This window comes from Ranitomeya variabilis, chromosome 3 (genome assembly GCF_051348905.1).
Source record: "Ranitomeya variabilis isolate aRanVar5 chromosome 3, aRanVar5.hap1, whole genome shotgun sequence".
NCBI classification, from domain to species: domain Eukaryota; kingdom Metazoa; phylum Chordata; class Amphibia; order Anura; family Dendrobatidae; genus Ranitomeya; species Ranitomeya variabilis.
Window position 1 is genome coordinate 752362268 of NC_135234.1, and position 21102 is coordinate 752383369.

At 40.9% G+C, this 21102-nt stretch overlaps 1 protein-coding gene across 1 annotated transcript in view; it reads right to left on the reverse strand.

The window, feature by feature from the left end:
* The window catches only part of PRSS23 (serine protease 23), a 55591-nt gene extending 34719 nt beyond the window's left edge, over window positions 1–20872 (reverse strand). Inside the window, exon 1 of the mRNA XM_077298576.1 lies at window positions 20581–20872. The gene's annotated coding sequence lies outside the window, so the exon portion shown is untranslated. The remainder of the gene's footprint in view (window positions 1–20580) is intronic.
* Between the last annotated feature and the right edge of the window lie 230 nt (window positions 20873–21102).

Consider the following 21102-nt stretch of genomic DNA (forward strand, 5'->3'; position numbering starts at 1 on the left):
TTTTGAGGTGCAGATAACAAGAGCGAGCCAGTGATTGGATGTGGGGGGTGAATGAAAGCTCGGAATCAAGGATGACCCCAAGACAATACAATACAGAATGCCATTTTTCTAAGTAAAGTGAGACTCAAGAATTTACTGTTCACTGACACACACAAGATCAACACACTCTTCTAATGGTTATTTTATGGTTGTCCACTCTGATACAGTTCCTTTCTCATGCAACTATTTCTTCAAAAAATGTCAATAATTTCATCGAAGATATTGGTCCCTGTCTCCCATATGATCAACATATTCCTGTCTTCCTACTTTGACTTTATTTTTATTTATTCTTTTACAATGTGTATTCTTCTCCTAACTAATTAATCACATGAATGGACAGGTCGTGGCTTACTATGAGACCAACGCATTCTTTTGCTGCTGTTGATATCATTCCCATGATCTAAGTGGCTAATTATTGACTCATAATTACCCTGACTATTATCTTGTTCCACTCTATATCCACAAATCCTCAATAACAATTTCATGAAAAATTAGGTCACTGCCTTCCACAAGTTCAGCATACTCTTCACCTATTATGATTTTAGTTACATCATAGTGCTGTCTAGCTGTTGACAACATAGTCGAGTGAACGGGTCACTGTCTCCTTAAAGATCAACACATTCTTCTCCTGCTGCAATCATCATTTCCACAGTCGAGTTGATTACAAGTCATTAAATCTATAACTCTGTTCGTGTCTTATACATTCGTACGTTCACCAAAATGTAAAATAATATTTTAATGAAAACATAGGTCACTGTATCTCACAAGATCAGCATACTCTTCTGCTGCTGTAATCATTCTCATGATCTAACTTGGTAAAGGCTGTTTTGCCAGTGTTAATTTTGCTCCTGTCTAACACGGTTCAATCCCTACAAAATTTCACAATAACCTCATAACATACTGCAAGTCACTATATTCAACAAGCTCAGGTCACTCTTCTGCTGATTCATCATTCCCAAGATTTATGACTACATAGTGCTAAGTTATAGTCTACTGCATCCAGCCTTGACCCAAGTAAGGTTGGGTTGGGTTCCTGTACATTATATTAGTTGTAACTGTAACAGTCCATTATACAACTATAAGTTCACTTTAACTTCCCTCCCCGACTGTATATATATGGAAAGGCCTAACATGTTCACATCAGTGGACAAGTCACTTCCTCTCACAAGATCAAAATACTCTTCTACAACTGCTATCACTATTCCATCATCTGAATGGCTACATGGTTGCTTGGATATGACACCGTTCTGGTTTTCCTTAGCCCTATTCTCACTAAACTTTACAAGTATAAGCTTATGAGAATATAAGTAACTACCTTCCACAAGATCAGCTTACTCCTCCTCTGCTGCTGCCATTATTACCATTATTTAGATACACAATATTCTATCAGTGATAAATATACAAATTTGTGATCACTTCTGGAATCAGTTTCCATGCGGCATTTCACAAACAATTTAATTATGGTCAGATATAACGCAATGAGGTTTAACATGATCACCTTAATGGACAGGTCACTTCTTCCCATGAGATCAACACACTCCTCCACTATTGCTATCAGACTCATAATTCCCATCATGTAAAGGTCTACAGCTTCACCCTTTTCTACTCTATGGCACTGTTCCAATCTTCCGCAGCCCTTATCTAACTAAACTCCACCACTATAATCTTATAAGAGTATAGGTCACTGTCTTCCACAAAATCAACTTACTCTTCCACTGCTGTTGTCATCATTTCCATGATCTAGCTACTAAATTGAAAAAGTAAAAAAGGTAATCTGATTTTATCAACAACAATTGAAGTAAATCTAAAAACAAAGTGATCCATTTGCCCGACTTATGCAGTAATAAACTTTTCTGGCAGACTTCACAGAGGATCGGATTAGCATTCGAAGAGTCGCACAATATTTTAGCAGAGAACAAAGGTTTTTCGGGAGACAGATCGAGTTGTTACCTAAGATGTGGAAATCCATCCCCGAGGCAGGAATATGGTACCGCAAGGAACAAAAGCTCTTAGGTAATAAATTCCTTGTGAGGAGTCACACGCCTCTCCCCAGCATGGAAAGGAATAGGCAGAACTGTCATTTAAAGGGTAACTCCACTTAAAAAATGTGAATTTGTAAATTGATTAGGGAAGAAAACCCCCTTTTAAAATGACTATACAGTTTCATCATGGAGCAGTTTTTTGGCGCAGTTTCCATATTTTTTTTTTTACCTCCACCAGTTCTCCAATGATGTCAGAATGGAAAAGGCAAAGTCTGATGACATCATCCACTTTTTCATAAATTGCCAAGGAGCGAAAGGGTAGTCTTCAAGGATAACAAGGTAGTTGTTTAATATCCACTAGTGCCCAACTAGGATAGAAGGAATATCGAAATATAGCAGTGAAATATCACCGAAGATGCAACGGGTGTGGAAAGGTACATTCTTGCCTAATGCAAACCATAAAATTTGGAAAGATTTTTATTATTAGGAGATATTTTTGTAATTATTTTTTTTTTTAAATTGAAGCGTGTGATTTTATGAAGGCGGAAGGGTATAGTTTTGACTGATGCAAACAGGAACTTTTTTACAATTTTTTTACAATTTTGTAAAAAATTTTAACAATTTTTTACATTTTTTTTACATATTTTGGAAATATTTTTTAATATTATTTTAAAAGATATTTTTGAAATTATTTAAAAAATAATATTGAGATATATGTGATGGTATGGGGGTGGAAGGTTGCAATTTTGCCTATTGTAAACAGTAACATTTGTTAGATATTTTTGGAATTTGTTTTTAATATTTATGTTATTATTATTTTAAAATAGTTTTAGGAAACAAAAATGTAGAAATTTGATGATTCTGAGATCTTTTTTGCCTAATACAAATGGTAACATTTGTTAGATATCTGGGGATTTTTTAAAATATTATTATTATTATTATTATTATTATTATTATATATTTTTTTTAATTTTCTTAATAAAAATTGAGATGTGTGACGATATGAAAGTGTAAAGGTACAATTTTGACTAATGAAAAAGGTAATATTTGTTTTTTCGATATTTTTGGAAACATTTTTTAAAATATTTTCAATATTAGGAGATATTTTTTTACATTATTTGGGGAAAAAAACAAATATTAAAAAAACGTGATGATACTGGGTGCATTTTTGCTTAATGCCAATATTAAGATTTGTTAGCTATTTTTGGAAATATTTTTTTCTACTATTATTATTATTGAGATATTTTTTAAGTTATTTCTGCAAAAGAAAAATTGAGATGTCCGATGAAACGAAGGTGGAAATGTACAATTTTGAATGATGCAAATGGTAACATTTTTTATATATTTTTGGAATTTTATTTTCATATTTCTATTATTAGAATAAATTTGGGTCGTTTAAAAAAAAATAAGATATGTTAGATGTGAGACAATATTTTAAGGGTATTTTGGGAGATATTATTAAATACATATAAAATATATAAATATTTATATTTTATTTTCAATGAATTTATACTATAATTAATATTATAATATAATATTATTATTATTTATTATTAATATATAATATATTTTATTTCCAATAAATATATATATTTATTGGAAATATTAGATTATTTTTTTTTTATATTTTACAGTTTTTTTTATGGGTCAAGTTTTACATATTTTTTGCTTATATTTTATGCAGTTATAGAAAGGCCAGAAACCCCAAATTTCTAATGGCTAGGCATAACACAATGTCTATGTAGGCGGAGATGGTCTGGACACCAAAGGTCATGGATCACTAGATCACTATAGTCATGATGCACTAGAGCTCGGCCAACTTGCTCCCAAACTGTAGTGTTTGCCGGATTTGACTTTTTGTGTGATGGTCTCTTCTAATGGAAAAAGACTAAAAATCTTCGAGGAGACACGTTAGCGCTTTTATATTTTTGGCATGAGCATTGTCTTTAAAAAGTCAATGTTGCTCCAGGGTCGGAAGATTGTATTTTGGGACCTTTGATGTGATGGAAAAAGTCAAGTTTGGCATGAGATGGTTTAATAAAAGGAAGCGTAGTATTTTCTTAGCATGTACAGGCGAGCCTTTGTTTCCATTACCAGACAAGGTATAATTAGCCATTTTCACACTTCTGCCCTGTTTCAACTTTTGCCTGAGAATCTTCGTATGTTCTGTAGCAAAACATGAACCAGCACAGTCCTTCCTATAAGCCCAACCCAAAAAGGCACCATAATTTGCCGATATAAATTATTGCCAGGAACAAAATAAAGGACAATTAGCCTATAAATTGGTAAGTGGAACGATTTTTGTAAAAAGCTTTACAGATATTTTTGGAATTATTTTTGAAGATATTTTGTTTATAATTTTGTAAGTATATATTTTTTAAGTACTTTTAATTATTTTTCAATATTTTCTGACATATATGTTTGTAAAAAATTGGCGATCTGGTGCGATGATATTTTTGAGAGTGTTTTTGAAATAGCACAGGATACTTTTTTGTCAATTATTTGTTTTTGGCTCAATTTTTTTAGAAAGCTTTTGGAGATACCAAGAGTTCAGTTGATTCCTTAATTGCAGATAACTATTAATTTTAATGTTTAAGAAGATTTAGTTTATTTTTCTGTGCGTTTTCCACCATGCAAAAAAAAAATAAAAATTTGGGGATCTTCTTGATTGCAAAATTGAACTGACTGTGAATAAAAAGGGAGGAGAAACGTTACTTTCAATGGGCACTTTGGTAGAATTCTGCACCTGTAATGTTTGCCAAGAATGTGCAGACTTGACTATTCCTGAGTGTGTGAATGATCAGGGTGTGTGTTATCTTAATGACTTGTACCTTGGGTTTAGGCGGCAGATGCTGAGCAGGGCGATTTCAATCGTAGGGTCGCCCTTTTACAGATCTTCATCTTGTACCAACCTCTTCAACACTCGGGCAGCTATAAAAGCATTGGAAGACAATTGGGTCCTCCTGAGCAAGCAAGTCTTGGCTCCGTCTGGAAGATTTAGTGGCCCTGAGACCATTTCATAGTGATCTTAGGATGGATTGCGTTGGATCAAGATGCCAAAAGGGCACTTTCACTGTCCCACTTCATAACTTCTTGTAGCTAAATGCTCCAGTAATAGCAACAGTCCAAAGAAATCTCCGCTGTGCTCCCAGGGAACATGTTTCAGACTTACATGGTCCTTTCTCAGGGCTTGACAAAGAACCATGGAGGTCTGAAACATGTTTCATGGGAGCACAGCAGATATTTCTTTTCTGTCTTTTTAATTTATGTGCTGGTGTGCTCAACCATTTATTGTGCCCTTTATACTACTGGATTAATAAAGCAAATCTTTTAAGAAGATGGGAGTGCCGACTATCATTTGGAGTGTTGCTACTTCTTTTAGCTTGTCTGTCCCTCTTATTGCCTTGTGTTAATTAGGTATCACACTCCCTCCTGCTTACGCTTCCCTGCGAATCAGATAGTTGTGGTCTACCTATGATGCCAATTACAAGCCTCTCTCATCTTTTTAAGTGGAAGAACTTGCATAATTGGTGGCTGACTAAATACTTTTTTCCCCATTGATATATATATATATCACTGAATGAAATATTCCAGTTGCAAATCTTTATTCATTACATAGTGGAACATGTTGAGAACAATAAAATCTAAAAATGATCAATGTTAATCACAACTAATATTCCATGGAGGTCTGGAGTTGGAATGATGCTCAAAATCAAAGTGAAAAATTAAGTTGCAGACTGATCCAACTTCAGTGGAAATGCCTCAAGACAAGGAAATGATGCTCGGTAGTGTGTGGCCTCCACGTGCCTGTATCCCTACAATGCCTGGGCATGCTCCTGATGAGGCTGCGGATGGTTTCCTGTGGGATCTCATCCCAGACCTGGACTAAAGCATCCGCCAACTCCTGGACAGTCTGTGGTGCAACGTGATGTTGGTGGATGGTGCAAGACACGATGTCCCAGATGTGTTCAATCGGATTAAGGTCTGGGGAACGGGCGGGTCAGGTCCATAGCTTCAATGCCTTCATCTTGCAGGAACTGCTGACACACTCCAGCCACATGAGGTCTGGCATTGTCCTGCATTATGAGGAACCCAGGGCCAACCGCACCAGCATATGGTCTCACAAGGGGTCTGAGGATCTCATCTTGGTACCTACCTCTGGCGAGCACATGGAGGGCTGTGCGGCCCTCCAAAGAAATGCCACCCCACACCATTACTGACCCACTGCCAAACCGGTCATGTTGCAGGCAGCAGATTGCTCTCCACGGCATCTCCAGACTATGTCACGTGCTCAGTGAGAACCTGCTTTCATGAAGCTTGCATATTATAACTGTGTATGGTGTTACGTTGTGACCTAGAATAACCACAATGTTACCCTGCTAAAAAATGTAATAAATATTAGTCACATGTCCCACACAATTTTTGCCACGATAGACCGTAATTTGGGTACAACTTGCAGTCAGTCTGGGCTTTGTATAAAGCCAAATACTGTTGCTGCTATAAAAGTGTCAGACAAGTCACAACAATATTTTTGGTTGATAACTTTGCTGCAGTCGGAGTTGCTAGTTTAGAATTTCCCTAATGCACAGAAAAGCTCTCTGGCAAGTCCTCCATTCTCTCGGTGGGCAAAAAGTCTCATTGATGTCCTACTTTTTAGAAGCGGGGCTTTTATTCCTTTTTTTTTTTTTTCCCCTCGCTGCTTAAAAAACAACCTAAATAGACTCAATAATGAAATACACTGCAACAAAAGGCAAAAGCATAAAAGGTGTTGGGCGGATTGATTGACAGAGACCCAACTCTGTAAACAAGAAAAAAGCACAAAAGAGTCTTTTAAACACAAAAAAGACGAAAAAAAAAACCTCAAAGCTTTTCCCTTTGTCCGTCGATGACTACTGAAGCGAAGCAGATCGGCCCTCACAATGGCCGAACAATCTCCCATCTAGAGTCCCTGATAAATAAAGTTTTAGTGCATTTTGTTATATGATGGACACGTATACACGCACTCTGCACAAGGTATTCAGCAGCACCGCTGCATGCCATGCCATGGGGTAGACTGGCCCTTTAAGAGAGTTACAGGTAAGCTAAGTAGCCGCAGGGAGAAGGAAAGAGCTAAGCAATGAGACGACCTTTCAAATGGGTAATTGAAGGAGACAGGAGTGCGTGGTTTTTCTATGAAATCTGACGAGGTGGAACTGATAGCTTTAAGGTTACACCTATAGACAAAGTCCTTGAACTAGGATTTGGTTAGGGATTGACAGAAAATACCGCTTCTTAGCAAGTTAACGGGAGAAAGCTGCAAAAAGTCATTTTGAGGGTCCGATCCGAAACTCAAAGTCAATGTCAAACCAAAAAGGGCTTCAGGAAAAAAGAAAAAGTAGTTTTGAAGCTTTTAAAAAGTTTGTAAGAGACAGAAAAACTCCTCTGACAACAACCCCTAAAAAGGAGCGTCCCCTTAATGATTTCCACTTAAAAAATAAACATGGCTTTTGAATGCTCAAAAAAACCCAACAACTCAGTGTGAACATAGTCGTAGAGTGGCGTAGGGACCCATATATTTTCTGTGGGACCCCATCTGATCATCAGAAGTTTTGTAAAAGTTTAGTTAAAAAAAAGTATTCCAATCTCCAAGATCCTATCCCAATATGTAGTAGGTAAAATATTAGAAAATACCTGAAATTAGTATAGTTGTTCTGATTCACTATGTTGCTTACCCCATATGCAGGGTATTGCAGTAGCCTAGGAATCCATGGTGATGACTACTCGTATAGCGAAAGTTAGTTGTTTGTGGTCATAACCATGGATAACTAAGCTACTGCAATGCCCTGCACAGAGGTAAGGAACATAGATTATCAGAAGAATTATTCTACATTTCTAATTGGAGGTATTTGCTAAAATTAATATAACTACTACATATTGGAACTTGGAGACAGGAATAGCCCTTTAAGAGGATGGAGCTGGGCTGCAGGACCACACACAACATGTGAACAGGTGCAGCCCCATTCTTTGGAAGAAAGGAGTCGTATTTTTCTAATATTGGAAAATCCGTGTACCCTACTTTTTTTTAGATCATGGCCATTACTTTGCAAGTGTGCAAAAAAATCTTGATCAATCAAATAAAATGGCCATAGAGCGAGGAAATTGATGTTCAGCTCCAATTAGCAGTGACCACGTTGTCTATCCCTTATGGTCAATGGTAGTGATGAGCAAATCTGTCGAAGTTCGAATTCGGCAATTCACTCGATTTTGGCCAGGAAATTCACTTTGCATGTGTCATGCTTCTGCAATGCAGGTAGATGCAGGCTTTGCTAGATGACAGTAGAGAGGAAGCAGGTCTGCACCTAAACAGAGCCAACCTGCAGTGCAGCAGTGAGGCTACCACAGGTGGCAGCAGAATAGTCAAAACAAGCCGGGTCAGATCCTAGACTGTAGCGCAGTACCAAAGGAATAAGCAAACTCGCAGACAGAGACAAGCCAGGGAGTCAGTCACGGTCAGGAGCGGAAAGGACAGAAACAGGTCAGGATACAAGCCAAGTCAAACCAGGGAGTCAGCACACTAAAGGGAAACACTGAGTCAAGACGACAACGGGAAAACAGAGACACGGGTTCAGACAGCAAACACAGCATGACAAATCAGAGCAATCAGAGTCAGCTTACAGCAGCACTAGGCAAAAACTATAACTGACATGATCTGCAGGACACAGCGGGGATAGACAGCCAACCTGAGACCAGACTGAGGCTCAGAAAAGTTAACCCCTGACATGATCAGACCAGGAAAAGGCAAGACAGGACTCAGAACCCGGTCTGGATCATGACAGCATGGTCTTTATTCACAACGCGGGTCCCATTAGGGCTTCAGTGCCTGTGGTGCCAAAGAAGCCTCATAATGAGGTCTGGTGGGTCATGGGAGGTGCCAAAGACCTGATGGAACACATGGCATGAAAAAGACTGGTGAAGAAGACTGGTGAAGACCACACAGCGAAGATCAAGTGTAACTCTGCACGTACAAGGTGAGGGTTTGGTAGAGAGGTATTCATTTTTTGGGGAAGCAGGCCACCAGTTTATGGAAATGGCATCAGGCCACTAATTTTCTGTCTTAACCAAAAAAAATTCAGATTCTGGTAAATACAAATTTTAGTGAAACTACAGATGAAGCTGATTTAACGCAAAGTGATTGTCAATGGCCAGCAATGCAGAAAGACAATTGGAGCCATTGTTGTGGATGACAGCAATCGAACCACCACAGATCAGATCAGAACCACCAATGTCTACCCTAACGAGCCATCCACCCCGATGTCACCACAGGTTAGTCCATAGCTGTCACACGACCTGTTAGGCCTTGGACGATCCATCATCACAGAAACGTATATTGGTCAATGACTCATATGATTGGGTCCGTTCTCTTGTATTGGTCTGATTGAGGTCTATTTGGTACATGGACTTCAAGCGAACCGAATATATCTTTGTCCGAACAAGCCCCAAATGATAAGACACAGAGCAGACACTCAAGGACTTAGCGTCCAATATAAATCGGCATCGGTGTCGCATCTTGTCCTCGTACATAAAGAAGTTTAACTAAAACCATCTGCTCTAGAATCTTCCGAGGATATATCCGTCACCTAACTGATAGCATGAGCTGAAGCCTCCACTGTAGTTTAGTTCCAAGAATGTCATTCACATCAGATCTGAGGCAGAAGGCTGAAGACAGATATCTACGAGCCAACAGACTTATCAATGTAACAGATACAGCAATACTCATCTAATCCAGCATCTGAGGTGCCAGACGATGAAATATTCTGGATTATTCTGCAGTCACTAAAATATATATTGACTTGTAAAAGAGGAGAGTGGAGACCCCTCGATAAGAAAAGTCCAAAAAATGTTTGTTTTTTTAATTATGAGGATATTGGAGGAGATTTTCCCGATAGTCCATATGGTGCTGATGTATTTTCCACAAGTTCTTTTTATAACATGGAAAAGTAACTCCGATAAATAAAAAATAGCTAGACAGATAGATAGAAGAATGAATGATGAATCAAAGATGGACAGAAAAATCAATGAAGTATGGATAGAAGGATGAAAGATGCAAGGATTGATGGATAGAAGGATGGATAGATATGGAGATCTTACAAGAAAGGGAATGTGGTCTTCGTGTGAGGACATTTCTATAAACACCAACCGTAGTCGTCCGCAGGACACGTTAGGTAGGTGACAATGATGGATCCCTAATACCGGGCACACATATAAGAAGGAGGGTTGTAACCTTTCCTGTTACTCGGATATCAGAGACATCACATTCCATCTGCCGGTCACTGTCGTCTGCGGAGTCACTTGTCAGCCTGAACGCAAGAATGACGGTAAGTGACCGGGAAACAGTAAAAGAAGAGGAAACACAAAACTAGTCATCAAAACATTCAGAAATGACAATATAAAAGCTGCCGGTCTGCAGGCGGGATTATATGTAGTCAGGAAGAGAAGAAAGACGCGTCTGATTACACGGTGAGTTACCCACAGACTACAGACACACGGGGACAGGAATAATAGGACACGCCGATCTGAGAAGGAGCGGAGACTCCATCCTGGACCAGCCCATATACAACAGCGAGAAAGAAAGAATCACAAGGATGCGCCATAAATTACTGATGGGAGAATGAGCGCGTGTGACCACCAGCTCCCGGCTCATAGGCGCCTGACACCAGGTGGCGCCATACTATGTGAGTAACTGTTATAACAGTAACCAGATCTGGGAGTATTCTATATACACTGCCCCCCTACCGCTAGGAGTATTCTATATACACTGCCCACCTACCGCTAGGAGTATTCTATATACACTGCCCACCTACCGCTAGGAGTATTCTATATACACTGCCCCCCTACCGCTAGGTGTATTCTATATACACTGCCCCCCTACAGCTAGGAGAATTCTATATACACTGCCCACCTACTGCTAGGAGTATTCTATATACACTGCCCCCCTACTGCTAGGAGTATTCTATATAAACTGCCCCCCTACCGCTAGGAGTAATCTATATACACTGCCCCCCTACATCTAGGAGTATTCTATATACACTGCCCCCCTACCGCTAGGTGTATTCTATATACACTGCCCCCCTACATCTAGGAGAATTCTATATACAGTGGGGCAAAAAAGTATTTAGTCAGTCAGCAATAGTGCAAGTTCCACCACTTAAAAAGATGAGAGGCGTCTGTAATTTACATCATAGGTAGACCTCAACTATGTGAGACAAACTGAGAAAAAAAAATCCAGAAAATCACATTGTCTGTTTTTTTATCATTTTATTTGCATATTATGGTGGAAAATAAGTATTTGGTCAGAAACAAACAATCAAGATTTCTGGCTCTCACAGACCTGTAACTTCTTCTTTAAGAGTCTCCTCTTTCCTCCACTCATTACCTATAGTAATGGCACCTGTTTAAACTTGTTATCAGTATAAAAAGACACCTGTGCACACCCTCAAACAGTCTGACTCCAAACTCCACTATGGTGAAGACCAAAGAGCTGTCAAAGGACACCAGAAACAAAATTGTAGCCCTGCACCAGGCTGGGAAGACTGAATCTGCAATAGCCAACCAGCTTGGAGTGAAGAAATCAACAGTGGGAGCAATAATTAGAAAATGGAAGACATTCAAGACCACTGATAATCTCCCTCGATCTGGGGCTCCACGCAAAATCCCACCCCGTGGGGTCAGAATGATCACAAGAACGGTGAGCAAAAATCCCAGAACCACGCGGGGGGACCTAGTGAATGAACTGCAGAGAGCTGGGACCAATGTAACAAGGCCTACCATAAGTAACACACTACGCCACCATGGACTCAGATCCTGCAGTGCCAGACGTGTCCCACTGCTTAAGCCAGTACATGTCCGGGCCCGTCTGAAGTTTGCTAGAGAGCATTTGGATGATCCAGAGGAGTTTTGGGAGAATGTCCTATGGTCTGATGAAACCAAACTGGAACTGTTTGGTAGAAACACAACTTGTCGTGTTTGGAGGAAATAGAATACTGAGTTGCATCCATCAAACATCATACCTACTGTAAAGAATGGTGGTGGAAACATCATGCTTTGGGGCTGTTTCTCTGCAAAGGGGGCAGGACGACTGATCCGGGTACATGAAAGAATGAATGGGGCCATGTATCGTGAGATTTTGAGTGCAAACCTCCTTCCATCAGCAAGGGCATTGAAGATGAAACGTGGCTGGGTCTTTCAACATGACAATGATCCAAAGCACACCGCCAGGGCAACGCAGGAGTGGCTTCGTAAGAAGCATTTCAAGGTCCTGGAGTGGCCTAGCCAGTCTCCAGATCTCAACCCTATAGAAAACCTTTGGAGGGAGTTGAAAGTCCGTGTTGCCAAGCGAAAAGCCAAAAACATCACTGCTCTAGAGGAGATCTGCATGGAGGAATGGGCCAACATACCAACAACAGTGTGTGGCAACCTTGTGAAGACTTACAGAAAACGTTTGACCTCTGTCATTGCCAACAAAGGATATATTACAAAGTATTGAGATGAAATTTTGTTTCTGACCAAATACTTATTTTCCACCATAATATGCAAATAAAATGATAAAAAAACAGACAATGTGATTTTCTGGATTTTTTTTTCTCAGTTTGTCTCCCATAGTTGAAGTCTACCTATGATGTAAATTACAGACGCCTCTCATCTTTTTAAGTGGTGGAACTTGCACTATTGCTGACTGACTAAATACTTTTTTGCCCCACTGTACACTGCCCACCTACCGCTAGGAGTAGTCTATATACACTGCCCCCCTACAGCTAAGAGTATTCTATATACACTGCCCCCCTACCGCTAGGAGTATTCTATATACACTGCCCCCCTACCGCTAGGAGTATTCTATATACACTGCCCCCCTACCGCTAGGAGTATTCTATATACACTGCCCACCTACCGCTAGGAGTATTCTATATACACTGCCCCCCTACCGCTAGGAGTATTCTATATACACTGCCCCCCTACCGCTAGGAGTATTCTATATACACTGCCCACCTACCGCTAGGTGTATTCTATATACACTGCCCCCCTACCGCTAGGAGTATTCTATATACACTGCCCCCCTACCGCTAGGAGTATTCTATATACACTGCCCATCTACCGCTAGGAGTATTCTATATACACTGCCCCCTACCGCTAGGAGTATTCTATATACACTGCCCACCTACCGCTAGGAGTATTCTATATATGCTGCCCACCTACCGCTAGGAGTATTCTATATACACTGCCCCCCTACAGCTAGGAGTATTCTATATACACTGCCCACCTACCGCTAGGAGTAGTCTATATACACTGCCCACCTACCGCTAGGAGTAGTCTATATGCACTGCCCCCCTACAGCTAAGAGTATTCTATAAACACTGCCCCCCTACAGCTAAGAGTATTCTATATACACTGCCCCCCTACCGCTAGGAGTATTCTATATACGCTGCCCCCCAACCGCTAGGAGTATTCTATATACACTGCCCCCCAACCGCTAGGAGTATTCTATATACACTGCCCCCTACAGCTAGGAGTAGTCTATATACACTGCCCACCTACCGCTAGGAGTATTCTATATACACTGCCCCCCTACAGCTAAGAGTATTCTATATACACTGCCCCCCTACTGCTAGGTGTATTCTATATACACTGCCCACCTACCGCTAGATGTATTCTATATACACTGCCCCCCTACCGCTAGGAGTATTCTATGTACACTGCCCCCCTACCGCTAGGAGTATTCTATATACACTGCCCCCCTACCGCTAGGAGTATTCTATATACACTGCCCACCTACCGCTAGGTGTATTCTATATACACTGCCCACCTACAGCTAAGAGTATTCTATATACACTGCCCACCTACCGCTAGGAGTATTCTATATACACTGCCCCCCTACCGCTAGGAGTATTCTATATACACTGCCCACCTACCGCTAGGAGTATTCTATATACACTGCCCCCCTACAGCTAAGAGTATTCTATATACACTGCCCACCTACCGCTAGGAGTATTCTATATACACTGCCCCCCTACAGCTAAGAGTATTCTATATACACTGCCCATCTACCGCTAGGAGTATTCTATATACACTGCCCCCCTACCGCTAGGTGTATTCTATATACACTGCCCACCTACCGCTAGGTGTATTCTATATACACTGCCCACCTACCGCTAGGAGTATTCTATATACACTGCTCACCCGTCTATATACGCGGCCCACCCAGGCTCACTGACTGTACCAATGTGCTCTCACCTCCTCATCATCTACTCCACTTCCTACCAAAGCTGCAGCGTCTGCACATGGCTATGGAGGACACCGCTGCCGCCTGTCACCCACATCATTCCTTCCAATGAAATGTCCCCATTCTTCGGCCATACGAGCCTTTCAGTATATCGTATTTTCACCCACTAATTTCCCAGCGCTGCCAACATTCCTGCTGCCATAATAATAGGAACTTTGTATGATTTATGTACAGATGTAGCAGAGCTTATTTTGCTGCTTAAATGGAGATTAACAGAATTTTCACATATTGCAGGTCTCGCACCATCACTACTCTTACAGCATCAAACAACTAAATAACAAATTCAGCTCTGCTACATTTATTTTCTGGGCCATTCATTTTATTATAGCCGGATGAAGTAGAGATGACTTTGTCAGACTACAGAGTTTTGTACACACTGCTGGTAATTCTGCTTTATTATCATGATGCAATACTAATACCAAAATGCAGCAGTGTTGAGTTTGTCATTTGGCACCTATTAGGCCGGCGTCACATTCAGCGTATGTAAATACGGTCCGTTTATTACAGCCATAATACGCAGAAATGTTCCCAAAATAGTGATCCGTATGTCATCCGTAGGCAGGGTGTGACAGCGTATTTTGCGCATGGCATCCTCTGTATGTAATCCGTATGGTTACCTGCTGAAGCCTCCAAACAAATGCACCAGCAGGGCGCATCGGACCCGATTAATGATGGCACCTGTGTTTTTGCCATCATTAATCGGGTCCGATGCGCTCTGCTGGTGCATTTGTTTGGAGGCTTCAGCAGGTAACCATCTCTGCTTTTTTCTCTGTGATTTTTTTTTTGTCAATTTTCTGGAGGATTTTTAAGTCCTCTTTGGTGTGTCTGTGAGCATGTGATCCGTATGGCATCCGTCCTGCGAGATTTTCTCGCAGGCTTGCAAAACCGACATCTAATGGATTTATGTGCTCAAATGTTCGGTAAAACATATATACAGTATATATATATATATTCTGTATTTATATTTAGTTCAGCGCGATATCTGTGAAAAGCCGGTAATTCAATTGCCGGCTTTTCATTTCTCCTGCCTAAACCAGACATGATATGAGACATGGTTTACATACAGTAAACCATGTCATATCCCCTTTTATGTTTGCATATTCCACACTACTAATGTTAGTAGTGTGTATGTGCAAAATGTGGGCGCTGTAGCTTGTAAAATAATGGGTTAAATGGCGGAAAAAAATTGGCATGGGCTCCCGCGCAATTTTCTCCGCCAGAGTGGTAAAGCCAGTGACTGAGGGCAGATATTAATAGCCAGGAGAGGGTCCATGGTTATTGGCCCCCCCTGGCTACAAACATCTGCCCCCAGCCACCCCAGAAAAGGCACATCTGGAATATGCGCCTATTCTGGCACTTGGCCACTCTCTTCCCACTCCCTGTAGCGGTGGGATATGGGGTAATGAAGGGTTAATGCCACCTTGCTATTGTAAGGTGACATTAAGCCAGATTAATAATGGAGAGGCGTCAATTATGACACCTATCCATTATTAATCCAATAGTACGAAATGGTTAATAAAACACACACTATTACAAAGTATTTTAACGAAATAAAGACATGTTTTTGTAATATTTTATTATACTGGTAATCCACCTGATGACCCTCGTTCTGTAACAAAGGAAAAATAAAAACTCAACAATATCTCATATCTTCTGTCGCTCAGGTCAAGTCCCACGAAGTAAATCCATCTGAAGGAGTTAAATCATTTTGCAGCCAGGAGCTGTGCTAAAGCACTGCTCGTGGCTGTAAAACCCCCGGGAATGAATGGATTGCAGGGGAATAACCTGTAGTTACCTTGAGTTGTGGTGAGGCGCCCTCTGCTGTATTTCCTCATGAACTGGAGCCTGGTAAAAGTTCCCACGCTCGAGTTCATATGAGGACATCCAGCAGAGGGCGCATCACCACAACTCAAGGTAACTACAGGTCATTCCCCTTCAATCCATTCATTCCCGGAGGTTTTACAGCCACGAGCAGTGCTTTAGCACAGCTCCTGGCTGAAAAATGATTTAACCCCTTCAGATGGATTTACTTCATGGGACTTGACCTGAGCGTCGGAAGGTATGAGATATTGTTGAGTTTTTATTTTTCCTTTGTTACAGAACAAGGGTCTTCAGGTGGATTACCAGTATAATAAAATATTACAACAACCTGTGTCTTTATTTCATTAAAATACTTGTAAATAATGTGTGTGTGTTTGATTAACCATTTCGTACTATTGGATTAATAATGGATAGGTGTCATAATTGACGCCTCTCCATTATTAATCTGGCTTAATGTCACTTTACAATAGCAAGGTGGCATTAATCCTTCATTACCCCATATCCCACCGCTACACGGGAGTGGGAAGAGAGAGGCCAAGTGCCAGAATAGGCGCATCTTCCAGATGTGCTTTTTCTGCGGTGGCTGGGGGCAGATGTTTGTAGCCAGGGGGGGGGGCAATAACCATGGACCCTCTCCTGGCTATTAATATCTGCCCTCAGTCACTGGCTTTACCACTCTGGCGGAGAAAATTGCACGGGAGCCCACGCCAATTTTTTCTGCGATTTAACCCTTTATTTTACAAGCTACAGTGCCCAAATTTTGCACATACACACTACTAACATTAGTAGTGTGGAATATACAAAAAAAAAGGGATATGAGATGGTTTACTGTATGTAAACCATGTCTCATATCATGTCGGGTTTGGGAAGGAGAAATGAAAAGCCGGCAATTGAATTACCGGCTTTTCTATAGATAACCGCTGCGTATTTCTCGCAAGTCACACTGCTGGTCCGTGTGGAATCCGTATTTTTCTCGCCCCCATAGACTTTCATTGGTGATCCTTTTGCGCATTACGGTGACCAACGCAGCATGCTGCGATTTTCTACGGCCGTACAAGACCGTATATTACGGATGCGTAATATACGGCAGATAGGAGCTGGGCCATAGAGAATCATTGGGCCGTGTGTTATGCGTATTTTACGGGTGTATTTTCTGCGCTCATACGTCCGTAAGACTCGCCAGTGTGACGCCGGCCTTAGAGTGATAGAGTGTAGCGGTGTCGAGTTTGTCGTCTGGCACACTTTACAGTGATTTGACAATATGTATGACTGTAAAGAGACCACATGTATTTTGGGCTAATATTCATTTTTGCAATCGGGTTTCATTAGTGATTTTCCACGGCAATATAAGCAATAAAAAAAAATAAAAAATAATAATTCGTAAAAAAAATATTAAAATAAATAAAGTGAAAAAATAAAAATGAATTAAAATTAGTAAAAAAAAAAAAGCATAAAAATAAGTAAAAGGAAAGTGTCCTAAGGTGGACAACCCCTTTAACTCAGAAAGCAATCACATGGTCTGACAAAAGGGCCTAGAGTATGAAAGGACACATTTAGCTCTGCTTCATCTACGTGCTGGCCAGTCCTTAGCACGCCTCTGTCAGGAGGCCGCCATCTTAGGCAGACCTGATTTACTATGACTACCTCTCAGTTCTACCATGTGTGCATGGAAGCAAATTCAGCTCTGCTCCATCTGCATTTAATTATTATTAGTTTGTCATTTGGCGCACATAGAAGAACTGCAAGAAAATAAGCGGCAATGGATTGATGAGCACAGCGATTGTTGCCCTTAGCAACCAATCAGAGCGCAGCTTTCATTTTCTACAGTGCTCTCGAAACACGTAAGCTGTGCTGTGATTGGTTGTTATGGACGACAAAGACAGGTTTTTCTTTCACAGTTATCACCCAATTCTTGCTTCAAATATGCGAAAATAATCGCCGTACAAGATCAGGCGGCAAATATATTATGTATTCTAGACACTTTTATAGGCTGAAGGACAATCTGTCTTTGTTGCCCCATAGCAACCAATCACAACGCAGCTTTCATTTTTCAAGAGCACTGTAAAATATGAAAGCTGTGTTCTGATTGGTTGCTATGAGCAATAAAGGCTATTTTTCTTCCTCCATTATCTATATATCCTTCAGAAATTCCTCCGCAGACGACTGTGACCTTTATACTAGAGGCCTTGGTTAATGTACAGATTCTTCTCCTGTGGCCCTTGCCTATTGGTTGTAAATATAAAACCTCCAGGACATTGCTTAACCTGGGGGCCACACCTGTAGTGATGGCAATACATAGTGTTCACACTGATGTAGCAGAGCCGGTTGGTATCATAATGTGTTATTATGGGATGCCTATGCACAAAAAAAAACAAAAAACACAGTCAGCTCTGCTACATCTGTACATATCTATGTATAGTTTCGCGCACATGCAGCATGAAAAGTAACCACCAATCGTTATGATATAGGATGTAGCAGGGCTGAGTTTGTTATTTATCATTTTTGCATCGTTAATGGGGGTCAGCTGGAGATTCCCCCTTTCGCATGCTACGATTTCCACTAAAAACAAAAGAACCGCCATCGATTTCAATATGTCAGCTGATCCCAGGGGGCTCTAGACCCCCCGCTACAATCCGCTGCTGAAATAGGGGGAGCAGCATCTAATGGAATGATCCCATAACGATAACGTGTTACGCTTAGCTGCAGTCCCATGTAAAAGCACAGATGTGTGTCTCCACATGATAAACTCCGCCGTCTGTTCCCCACAAAAATAAAAAAATAAAATAATCGGTCAGTGACAAACTCAGCACTGCTACATACTAAATGCAGTTGATTCAGCATGACATGAAATAAATTACAAACTCAGCTCTGTTACAACTGAAATACAGTCCATTCACCATAACACCTGGTACGGATGGAAAAAAAAAAGAAAAAAATGACAAACTCATGTCTACTACATCTGAAATTAAGGCAGTTCGCCGTGACAGCAATTATGGATGAAAAAAATCTCGACAATCACGCACTCAGCCCTGCTACATCAGAAATGCAGTCAATTCACCGTGACAGCTGCTCGGCATAAAAAAAAAAAACAGTGACAAACTCGGCTCTGCTACATCTGAAACATAATCAATTCAATGTAACAGCTGATATGCATGGAAATAAACTCAATAATGACAAACTCATCTTCACTGCAACCTAAATAAAGTAAATTTGCTATGACAGCTGGCACAGAAGAAAAAAAATTACTAACTCAGCCCTGCTACATCTGAAATGCAGATTAATTCACCATTATAGTAGGTATGCGTGAAAAAAAAAAAAGAAACAAACTGGAAATCGACAATCTTAGCTCTGCTACATCTGAAAATTAATCAATTGCCGTGACAGCTGCTAGGCATGAAAAAAAAAAAAAATCAGTGACAAACTCAGGTCTGCTACATCTGAAATGGAGTCAATGTACCGTGATAATAGGCAAGCTTGAAAAAAAATAAAAAAATAAAAATAATAATAATCAGTGACAAACTCAGCCCTGCTACATCTGAAATATAATCACTTCACTGTAACAGCTGGTACGAATGAAAAAAAAATGGGAAATGACAAACTCATCTCTTATACATTCGAAATAAAGTCAATTCGCCTTGACAGCTGGTATGGACGGAAAAAAAAATGGATAATGACTAACTCAGCTCTGCTAAATCTAAAATTCATTAAATTCACCTTGACAGCTGGAATGCACGGATCATTTCTCCGGAACAGCTGGTATGGAAGTAGAAATCTGGAAAATGACAAACTCAGCTTTGCTACATCTAAAATATAATCATTTCTCCGGAACAGCTGGTATGGAAGTAGAAATCTGGAAAATGACAACCTCAGCCCTGCTACATCTGAAATATAATCATTTCTCCGTAACAGCTGGTATGGAAGTAGAAATCTGGAAAATGACAAACTCAGCCCTGCTACATCTGAAATATAATCATTTCTCTGTAGCAGCTGGTATGGAAGTAGAAATCTGGAAAATGACAAACTCAGGTCTGCTACATCTGAAATATAATCATTTCTCCGTAACAGCTGGTATGGATGTAGAAATCCTGAAAATGACAAACTCAGCTCTGCTACATCTGAAATATAATCATTTCTCCGTAACAGCTGGTATGGAAGTAGAAATCCTGAAAATGACATCCTCAGCTCTGCTACATCTGAAATATAATCATTTCTCTGTAACAGCTGGTATGAAAGTAGAAATCCTGAAAATGACAAACTCAGCACTACTACATCTGAAATATAATCATTTCTCTGGAACAGCTGGTGTCGAAGTAGAAATCCTGAAAATGACAACCTCAGCTCTGCTACATGTGTGATACTCCAGGCTGCGCCTCCTGGTAGCGTGCCCATTGCTACTGGGCATCAGATGTGCCTTTTTGGACTCACCAGCTTTCCTCTAAGTGATCTCAGCACTAGGATCTCCGCAGGAAGCCCTGGATCCTGTCTCCAGGCCCCTTACTCCAGGTCACGAGCCCCCTCCAGGCAGCAGAGGCTGGCAGCGCCCATGGCTGGTGGTCAGGAGCTGCAGGGCAGGTGCCTCTTGTCTCTGACCCCGCTCTGCTCAGCTCTGGAAACTTTTCTGAACTGCAGGGAAAACTTTTTTTTCCCTTTCTCACTCCACAGACTCACGTGATCTCTCCCACCCACAGGCTCCTGGCCCAGAACACACAGTGGAGGCAGCCTGTGTCCCAGTAAGGGGCTGTGCTGACACTGGTGCGCAGAGTGCCGCCTGTAATCTGCCCCCTCTAGAGTCCCCATACAATAAGACCCCCTAGTCCATAGCCGGGGATGGGAACAATGCGGGGGACACAATGGAGCGCACACATGGGAGCGCAGGGCTCCGCACTCTCTCAGACCCCCATAGTGTAATGCATATGGTGCCACTACTGCGCCCTTTGTGTGCCAGTC